The sequence below is a fragment of the Loxodonta africana genome, chromosome X (genome assembly GCF_030014295.1).
Source record: "Loxodonta africana isolate mLoxAfr1 chromosome X, mLoxAfr1.hap2, whole genome shotgun sequence".
Classification (NCBI taxonomy): domain Eukaryota; kingdom Metazoa; phylum Chordata; class Mammalia; order Proboscidea; family Elephantidae; genus Loxodonta; species Loxodonta africana.
The window spans coordinates 40,065,743-40,077,260 of NC_087369.1; positions in this window are offsets into that span (position 1 = coordinate 40,065,743).

Sequence of the window (11,518 nt, forward strand, 5' to 3'; positions counted from 1 at the left end):
TGTCACATATAAGTTTATATACACCTTACTCCGTACTCCCACTTGCTCTCCCCCTAATGAGTCAGCCCTTCCAGTCTCTCCTTTCGTGACAATTTTGCCAGCTTCCAACTCTCTCTATCCTCCCATCCCCCCTCCAGACAGGAGATGCCAACACAGTCTTAAGTGTCCACCTGATATAATTAGCTCACTCCTCATCAGCATCTCTCTCCTACCCACTGTCCAGTCCCTTTCATGTCTGATGAGTTGTCTTCGGGAATGGTTCCTGTCCTGGGCCAACAGAAGGTTTGGGGACCATGACCGCCGGGATTCCTCTAGTCTCAGTCAGACCATTAAGTGTGGTCTTTTTGTGAGAATTTGGGGTCTGCATCCCACTGATCTCCTGCTCCCTCAGAGGTTCTCTGTTGTGCTCCCTGTCAGGGCACTCATCGATTGTGGCCGGGCACCAACTAGTTCTTCTGGTCTCAGGATGATGTAGGTCTCTGGTTCATGTGGCCCTTTCTGTCTCTTGGGTTCATAGTTATCGTGTGACCTTGGTGTTCTTCATTCTCCTTTGATCCAGGTGGGTTGAGACCAATTGATGCATATTAGATGGCTGCTGGTTAGCATTTAAGACCCCAGATGCCACACTTCAAAGTGGGATGCAGAATGTTTTCTTAATAGAATTATTTTGCCAATTGACTTAGAAGTCCCCTTAAACCATGGTCCCCAAACCCCTGCCCTTGCTCCGCTGACCTTTGAAGCATTCAGTTTATCCTGGAAACTTCTTTGCTTTTGGTCCAGTCCAGTTGAGCTGACCTTCCATGTATTGAGTATTGTCCTTCCCTTCACCTAAAGCAGTTCTTATCTACTAATTAATCAGTAAAAAACCCTCTCCCACCCTCCCTCCCTCCCCTTCTCGTAACCACAAAAGTATGTGTTCTTCTCAGTTTATGCTATTTCTCCAGATCTTATAATAGTGGTCTTATACAATATTTGTCCTTTTGCTTCTGACTGATTTCGCTCAGCATAATGCCTTCCAGGTTCCTCCATGTTATGAAATGTTTCACAGATTCGTCACTGTTCTTTATCGATGCGTAGTATTCCATTGTGTGAATATACCACAATTTATTTACCCATTCATCCGTTGATGGACACCTTGGTTGCTTCCAGCTTTTTGCTATTGTAAACAGAGCTGCAATAAACATGGGTGTGCGTATATTGTCCTATAGATTTTGCAACATAAGATTGCAGTAATTTTCAGCCCATCACCTGACCTACAGATTTGGAAATTTTCAGCTCTCGGCAATCGCATGCTCCAATTCCTTAAAATAAACCTTTCTCTCTCTCTCTCTCCATCTATCTGTGTGTCTATCTCTCTCTGTGTCTCTCTTCCTGCCTATCATCTGTTTATCTGTCTGTATGTCTCAGTTTCTCTCTGCCTGTCTATCTGTCCATCTATCTATGTATCTAATCTATCTATCCAATCTATTTGTCTGTCTATCGATCTATCAATCTATCGATTTATCAATCTATCAATCATCTATCTACCTATCTTCCTATCTGTCTACCTATGTGTCTATATAATCTCCCCACCAATCCAATCTCCCTGCCTATCTAATCTCCCCACCTATCTAATCTACCCACCTAGCTAATCAACCTGCCTAGCTAATCTACCTGCCTATCTAATCTACCTACCTAGCTAATCTACCCATCTATTTAAGCTACCTGCCTATCTAATCTACCCCATCTAATCTACCCGCCTAACTAATGTACCTGCCTATTGAATCTACCCGCCTACCTAATTACCTGCCTAGCTAATCTACCTGCCAACTATGTCTACCCCATCTAATCTATCCACCTCTCTAATCACTCCAACTATCTAATCTACCTGCCTAGCTAATCAACCTCCCTAGCCAATCCACCCACCTATCTGATATACCTCTATCTAATCTACCCACCCATTTAATCTACCCGCCTAGCTGATCTTCCTGCCTATCTAATCTACTCACATGTCCAATCTATCTGCCTATCTAATCAACCTGCCTATCTAATCAACCCGCCTAGCTAATCTACCTGCCTAGCTAATCTACCCCATTTTATCTACCCACCTGTCTAATCTACCCGCCTATCTATTCTACCCACCTATCTCATCTATCTGCCTAGCTAATCAATCCGCCTGTCTAATCGACCTGCCTAACTAATCTATCTACCAATGTAATCTACCTATCTACCTACCTACCTACGTATATAGGTAGATAGGAAGATAAATAGGTAGTTAGGTTGGGTAGGCAGGTTAGGTGGGTGGGTGGGCAGGTAGGTAGATGGAGAGAGAGACTCATATTTATTTTAAGGAATTTGCTTATGTGATTGTCGGGAGCTGGCAATTTCAAAGCCTAGAGAGAGAGAGAGAGAGATAGATAGATAGATGATAGATAATTTAGACAGACAGATAGACAGATAGATAGATACTAGTTCTGTTTCTGTGGAGAATCCTTACTGAGACGCTTCTTATTGCAGAAGATGCATGCAGTGAACAGTAGGGAAGCAAGAAAGAATGTTTTCCTGCGTTCTTTACCACCATTACAGTTAATTTGCGTTCAGATTCAAATCTCTCCATAGAAACTGTGTTTTGGCAAAGTAGGGTTGGAATCGTTCTACAAGCATATCAATGTCATCCCATATATTACCTTCTGGAATAACATAAGACAAGAAAAGGCAGTCTTTCATTGGAAGAATCAATGATAGAACTGTTCCTCACGGCATAGTATTAGCAATTGTGTTTGAATTTTAGCCAGATGCTGGCTGTAGACCAGCATTGTCCAGTAGAAATATAACATGAGCCACATACATAAATTGAAATTTTCTAGTGGACACATTAAAAAAGTAAAAAAAGAAACAGATGAAATTAATCTTGACAATATAATAAATTTAACTCAATACATCCAAAATATTATTTTAACATGTAATCAAAATTATTAATAAGATATTATATATCTTAAATTGAATAGTCTATTGTGTTCAAAAATGGTATTTCCAATGAATAAGTCATTGGTCTTGCAAAATTCTATCCTGCGATCTCTGGTGTCATTGCTATTACCAAGGCCGTATTTTCCATCTATTGATCCTTCTTCTTTGTTTCCAGCTTTGGCATTCGAATCACCAGTAATTATCAATGCATCCTGATTGCATGTTTGATCAATTTCAGACTGAAAAAGTTGGTAAAAATCTTCAATTTTCTTATCTTTGGCATTAGTGGTCGGTGCATAAATTTGAATAACAGTCATATTAACCGGTCTTCCTTGTAGGCCTGTGGATATTGTCCTATCACTGACAGCATTGTACTTCAGGATGGATCTTGAAATGTTCTTTTTCGACAGTGCATGCGATACTGTTCCTCTTCAATTTGTCATTCCAAGCTGTTATGGATTGAATTACGTCCCCCCCAAATATGTGTTGTGAATCCTAACCTCTATGTCTGTGGTTATAATACCATTTGAGAATGGGATGTATTTGTTATGCTAATAAGGCAGGATTAGTGTAGGGTATATCTTGACTCAATCTTTTCTGAGCTATAAAAAGAGATTAAACAAGTAAGCAAGAGAAGCAGAGATGGGGAAAGAAAGATAGCAAGGCACATGAAGATCACCCAGGAGCAGAAGATCAGAAGGGACAAGGACCTTCATCCAGAGCAGACAGAGGGAGAGAAACTTCCCCTAGAGCTGGAACTCTGAATTTGGATTTCTAGCCTCCTAAACTGTGAGAAAATAACCTTCTGTTTCTTAAAGCCACCCACTTGTAGTATTTCTGTAAAACCAGCACTACATAACTAAGACCTCAGCATAGTAGACCACACAATTGTCTGATTCAAAATGGCCAACACCAGTCCATTTCAGCTCCCTAATGCATAAGATGCTGATCTTACAATGTTCCATTTCATTTTTTACAACTTCCAATTTTTCAGCATTCATACTTTGTACATTCTATGTTCCAATTTTTTATGTTCCAATTACTCATGCGTGTTTACCACTGATTCTTCTCATTTTAATTTGACCGCATCAGCAAATGAAGGTCCTGAAAGCTTTACTCCAACCATGTCATGGATGAACTCTACTTTGAAGAGGGAGGACTTCCCCAGTTTTATTTTGAGTGCCTTCCAACCTGAGGGGCTACTCATTCAACACTATATCACACAGTGTTCTACTGCTGTTCATAAGGTTTTCATTGGCCAATTTTTTCAGAAGTAGATCTCCAGGTCCTTCTTCCTAGTCTGTCTTAGTCTGTAAGCGCCACTGAAACCTGTCCACTGTGGGTGACCCTGCTGGTATTTGAAATGCCCGTAACATAGCTTCCAGAATCACAGCAACATGTAAGTCACCAGAGTACAAGAACCTAACAGATAACCTAATTTCAAAGGTGAAGAAATTGAAGATTTTTACCAACTTCTTCAGTCTGAAATTGATCAAACATGCAATCAAGATGCATTGATAATTGCTGGTGATTGGAATGACATACATAAAATCTTGAATGAAAAGAATTGCCAGCCAAGAATCAGATATCCAGTAAAGTTGTCTTTTAAAAATGATGGCGAAATTAGGACATTAACAGACAAGCAGAAATTAAGGAACTCTGTAAAAACCAGACCAGCCTTAAAGAAATATTAAAAGGAGTCCTTTGTACAGAAAACAAAACCATCAGACAAGAACCAAATTAAAGACACACGACAGCATCACCCGGATACCAACTGAAATAAAGACTTCACAAAAGTAAAATAAAGCTGCAAAACTGATGAAAGGGAATGAGAAATGTTAAGCTGTACACAACAACAACTTCAAAACAAAAAGGGGGGGATAAATGTTGTAGGTATAGAACTTTCATATGAAGAGAAAGTCAAGGTGATATCAAGATATAATAGACTGTTTAAAAAACTTAGAAAGAAAAAAGTAAATTTCAGAATAATCACAGAGATAGTTAATAAATTTACTCACCAAAATAAAGACCAAAAAAAAAAAAACTCAGTAAACACAAAAACAAAAATGAAGGATACGAAAAGAAAGTTCATATACAAAAATAACTCAGTACAGAAAATTAAGCAGAACAAAGAAGTCATTAACTCTGCAAAAAAAAAAAAAAGGCATAACAAAATGGCAGTGCTGAATTCATACCAATAGATAATCACATTGAATGTAAATGGATTAAATGCACTAATCAAGAGACAGAGAGTGGCAGAATGGATAAAAAAATAAAACAAAACATGACCCATCAATATGTTAGTTACAAGAGAGACACATTGGATACAAAGACATAAATAGGTTAAAAATCAAAGGATGGAAAAAATATTTCAAACAAATAGTGACCAAAAGAGAGCAGGAGTGGCAATATTAATCTCTGATTAAATAGGCTTTAAGTCAAAATCAATTATAAGAGACAAAGAAGGGCATTATATAATGATTAAAGGATCAATTCACGAAGAAGACATAACAATAATAAATATTTATGCACCCAATGACAGATACTCCAAAATATATAAAACAAACTCTACCAGAATTTAAAAGAGAAATACACTGTTCTGCAAAAATAGTAGAAGACTTTAACACACTGCTTTCGATGATGGACAGAACAACTAGAAAGAAACTCAACAAAGATACAGAAGACCTAATAACACAATCAGCCAATTCAACCTCATGGACATATACAGAACACATCAGCACAGTACACATTCTTCTCCAAGGCACATGGATCATTCTCCAGAATAGAGCATATTTAAGGCCACAAAGCAAGCCTCAATAAATTAAAAGACATCAAAATAATACAAAGCATTTTATCTGACCATAACACTATAAAATCAGAAATCAATAACAGAAAGAACAAAGAAAAAATTAAATAAATAGAAACTGATTAACACCTTACTTAAAAACTATTGGTTAATAAAAGAAGTTAAAAATGAAATAAAAAAATTCTTAGAATCAAATACGAATGAAAACACAGCATACCAAAACCTTTGGGACACAGCAAAAGCAGAGCTCAGAGGAAAATTTATAGCAATCAATGCACACATTAAAAAAGAAGAAAGGTTCAAAATCAGTAACTTCACCCTCAACTTGGACAAATAGAAAAGGAACAGTAAAAGACCACAGTTACCAGAAGAAAGGAAATAATACAGATCAGAGCAGAAATAAATGACTTAGAAAACAGAAAAAAACAATAGAAAGAATCAATAAGATTAGCAGTTGGTCCCTTTAGAGGATTAATAAAATTGAGAACCCACTGGCCAAAATGACAAAGGAAAAAAATGAGAAGATGCCAACAACCAAAACAAGAAATAAAATGTGTGACATTACTAAAGAACGAACTGAGATAAAGAGGACCATAACAGAATATTATGAAAAATTGTACTCCAACAAATTAAAAAAGCTAGGAGAAATGGAAAACTTTCTACAAGCACATTACCTACCTAAACTTACACAAAAAGAGGTAGAAAATCTTATCCAACACATAACAAAGAAAGAAACTGAAGATGTCGCTCTCTCTCTCTCTCTCTCTCTCACACACACACACACACATACACACACACACACACAAAATACCTCCCAACAAATAAATGCCCCTGCTAAGATGGCTTCACTGGAGAATTCTACCACACATTCAGAGAAGAATTGACACCAATTCTACTCAAATTATTCCAAACATGGAAAAGGAAGGAATGTTCCCTAACTCATTCAATGAAGCCACCATAAACCTGATACTAAAGCCAGGCAAAGACACCACAAAAAAAGAAAATTATAGACCAATATCCCTCATGAATATAGACGTAAAAATTCTTAACAAAATTCTAGCCAACAGAATTCAATAGCATATCAAAAAAATAAGACATCGTGATCAAATGGGATTCATACCAGGCACGCAAGGATGGTTCAACAGTAGAAAATCAATCAACATAATTCACCACATAAATAAAGGAAAAAGAATTACATATCATCTCAATTGATGCAGAAAAGGCATTTGATAAAATCTAACACCATTTCCTGATAAAACCTCTCAGCAAAAAAGCAATAGAAGGGAAATTCCTCAACATAATTAAGGGCATATCAACTCGAGGGCACTGGGTGTTTTGGGTATGCAAAACAAACAACCAACATTATTCTCAACAAAGATTGAGAGCATTCCCGTTGAGAATGGGCGTGAAACAAGAATGTCCATTATCAACACGCTTACTCAATGTTGTACTGAAAGTCCTAGCCGGAACAATAAGGCAAGAAAGGGAAATAAGAGAAAACAGGACATCTGGCTTCTGAGTGGTGACCTTCTTATCTCCTGGGATGAGGGAGTGATGTTGAGAAGGGCAGGAAGATTTTTGTTCAGAAATGTGCCCAGTGCCACACTGTGGAAAAGGTAGGCAAGCACAACACTGGGTCAAATCTGCATGGTTTTTTTGAGTGGAAGACCGGTCAAACTCCTGGATTTTCTTACACAATGCCAACAAAAACAAAGGCATAGCTTGAGGAGAGGACACATTGATGGAGTGTTATGGATTGAATTGTGTCCCCCCAAAATGTGTGTCAACTTGGCTTGGCCATGATTCTCAGTATTGTGAGACTGTCTGCCATTTTGCCATCTGATGTGACTTTTTCTAGGTGTTGTAAACCCTACCTTTATGATGTTAATGAGTCAGGATTAGAGGCAGTTGCGTTAATGAGGCAGGACTCATTCTACAAGATTAGTTTGTATCTTGAGTCAATCTTTTTTGAGATATAAAAAAGAAATGAACAGAGAGATGGGAGGCCTCATTACTACCAAGAAAAAAGTGCCAGGAGAAGAGCATTCTTTGGACCCGGGATCCCTTCACTGAGAAGCTCCTAGAACAGGGGAAGATTGATGACAAGGACCTTCCCCCAGAGCCAATAGAGACAGAGAACCCAGAAGTAAATCCATCCACCTATGGGCAACTGTCATTCACTGGGTTTTTGGGTTTATGGGCAACTGATCTTTGACAAAGTGTCAAAGTCCATTCCATGGTGAAGAAACACTCTCTTTAACAAATGGTGCTGGCAAAACTGGATATCCATATGCAGAAAAATGAAAAAGAATTCATACCTCACTCCATGCACAAAAACTAACTCAAAATTGATCAAATACCTAAATGTTAAATCTAAGCATATAAAGCTTCTGGAAAATAACGTAGGGACAAAAGTAGGGGACCTAATCTTCAGCATAAATAGCCTATCAAGCACAGCTAAAAATGCACGAACAAAAGCAGATAAATTAGATAGCTGGGACTTTCTAAAAACTAAATACTTATGCTCTTCAAAAGACTTTACCAAGAGAGTAAAAAGAGAACCTACAGAATGGGAAAAAAAACTTTAGCAATGACATATCTGACAAGGGTCTAATCTCTAAAATATATAGAAAACGTCAACACTCGACAACAAAAAGAAAAATAATTCAATCAAAAATGGGCAAAGGCCATGAACAGACACTTCACAAAAGAGGATGTTTAGGTGGTCAACAAATACCTGAAAAGATGCTTGCTATCATTAGCCATTAAAAAGAGATGCAAATTAAAACTACAATGAGATACCATCTCACCACTGCAAAAATTACAATGATCAAAAAAACAGAAAACGACAAATGCTGATAAGGTTGTAGGGAGATTAGAACTTTTATACACCACTGGTGGGAGTGTAAAATGGTGCAACCACGATGGAAAATGGTATGGCGCTTCCCCAAAAAGCTACAAATAACTTGTTGCTGTTCTTTGGTGCTACTGAGTCAGTTCTGACTCATAGCGACCCTATGTACACCAGAGTGAAACACTGCCTGGTCCTGTGCCATCTTCACAATCTTGTTATATTTGATCCCATTTTTGCAGCCACTGTGTCAATCCATCTAGTCCAGGGTCTTCTTTACCAAGCATGATGTCCTTCTCCAGGGACTAGTCCCTCCTGACAATATGTCCAAAGTTCATGAGATGAAGTCTCACCATCCTCGCTTCCAAGGAGCACTCTGGCTGTACTTCTTCCAAGATAGACTTGTTTGTTCTCCTGGCAGTCCATGATATGCTCAATATTCTTCACCAATACCATAATTCAAAGGCATCAATTCTTCTTTGGTCTTTCTTATTCATTATGCTACTTTTGTATGCATATGAAGTGATTGAAAATATCATGGCTCCAGTCATGTTATATGAAATACTTTATGATCCAGCAGTCCCACTCCTAGGTATATATCCAAAAGTTACAAGAGCAGTGACACAAACACAGATATCCCTCACTTTTCCAAAAAAAATTTTTACACCAGTTCACTCTTATGAAAGACCTACATTAATTAGTACCTGTTTTTTACTAACTGAAAGAAATCCAAAGAGGATTTTTGCTTTTATGAAAAAGGCAAAAAGCAAAATTAGCATTCAGCATTTGCATTGTAACTAGCTGTTAAAGAGGCACTGCGCGCTTCAAGCAATGAGAGTGACGGAGCCAATCTCCTTCCCCTGGAACTACACTTAGGATCTCAGCAGCAAGCAACCAAAGCTTTGAACTGTGTCTGTGAGCCTCTGTGCTTTATCTCAATTTATTTGGTGCATCCATTAGCAAGATGTGTCCTAAGGTATCAGAAAATTCTAAGAGAGCTAGTAAGAGTTTTGTAAGTTATTTGGTACAATTTGGTAGGTTATTTTGGGGTCTAAGAATGGTCAAAAAATTTTCCCGTATAAATTAATGGCAATTGCTTCTTTGCTCCATGCCATTTCGGCTTATGAATGGTTTCATAGGAACACTCTACTTTCAGGTAGTGGGGGAAACCTGTAGACATATGCACACTTATGCACATTGCAGCATTATTCACAATAGCAAAAAGCTGGAAACAATTTAAGTGCCCAACAACAGATGAATGGATAAACAAATTGTATATACACACCACGGAATACTACACAACTATAAAAAATAACGAGGAGTCTGCAAAACATCTTGTGACAGGGATGAATCCGGAGGACACTGTACTGAGTCAAATAAATCAATCACAAAAGCACAAATATTGTATGGTCCCACTATTACAAAAAGTTAAGAATAGATAAACACATGGAAAGCAACATTCTTTTGATGGTTACCAGAAGGAGAAGGAAGGGGTAGACACTTGTTAATTCTGGTGATGAGAAAGGTAATACCAAATATGGATGTAGTTCATACAACTTGACCAAGGTAAATGAAGATGCTAAGTATACAAGAAAAAGGGACAATTTTGGTAAATGCTGTAACATATATGATTTTGCAATTACAGTAATAACAACCAAAATTATATATATAGTTACATGGGTAGATGTTGTTGTTGTTATTAGGTGTCGTCGAGTCAGTTCTGACTCATAGCAACCCTATGCACAACAGAACGAAACACTGCCCTGTCCTGCGCCATCCTTACAATCGTTGTTATGCTTGAGCTCATTGTTGCAGCCACTGTGTCAATCCACCTCATCGAGGGTCTTCTCCTCTTCCACTGACCCTGTACTCTGCCAAGCATGATGTCCTTCTTCAGGGACTGATCCCTCCTGACAACACGTACAAAGTATGTAAAACGCAGTCTCGCCACCCTTGCCTCTAAGGAGCATTCTGGCTGTACTTCTTCCAAGACAGATTTGTTCGTTCTTTTGGCAGTCCATGGTATATTCAATATTCTTCGCCAACGCCACAACTCAATGGTGTCAATTCTTCTTTGGTCTTCCTTATTCATTGTCCAGCTTTCACATGCATATAATGCGATCAAAAATACCACGGCTTGGGTCAGGTGCACCTTAGTCTTCAGGGTGACATCTTTGCTCTTCAACACTTTGAAGAGGTCCTTTGCAGCAGATTTGCCCAATGCAATGCATCTCTTGATTTCTTGACTGCTGCTTCCATGGCTGTTGATTGTGGATCCAAGTAAAATGAAATCCTTGACAACTTCAATCTTTTCTCTGTTTATCACGATGTTGCTTATTGGTCCAGTTGTGAGGATTTTTGTTTTCTTTATGTTGAGGTGCAATCCATACTGAAGGCTGTGGTCTTTGATCTTCATCAGTAAGTGCTTCGAGTCCACTTCACTTTCAGCAAGCAAGGTTGTGTCATCTGCATAACACAGGTTGTTAATGAGTCTCCCTCAAATCCTGATGCCCCGTTCTTCTTCATATAGTCCAGCTTCTCGTATTATTTGCTCAGCATACAGATTGAATAGGTATGGTGAAAGAGTACAACCCTGACACACACCTTTCCTGACTTTAAACCATGCAGTATCCCCTTGTTCTGTCCGAACAAGTGCCTCTTGATCTATGTAAAGGTTCCTCATGAGCACAATTAAGTGTTCTGGAATTCCCATTCTACATAGGTAGATACGTAGGCATATATGTGTATAGGAAGGGATATGTGAATAAATGCATATGCATGTATTGGTTTCTCTGTTGTTGTTGTTAGGTGCCGTCAAGTTGGTTCTGACCCATAGCGATATTATGTCCAACAGAATGTAACACCGCCCAGTCCTGCACCATCCTCACAATCTTTGTTATAATCGTTATGTTTGA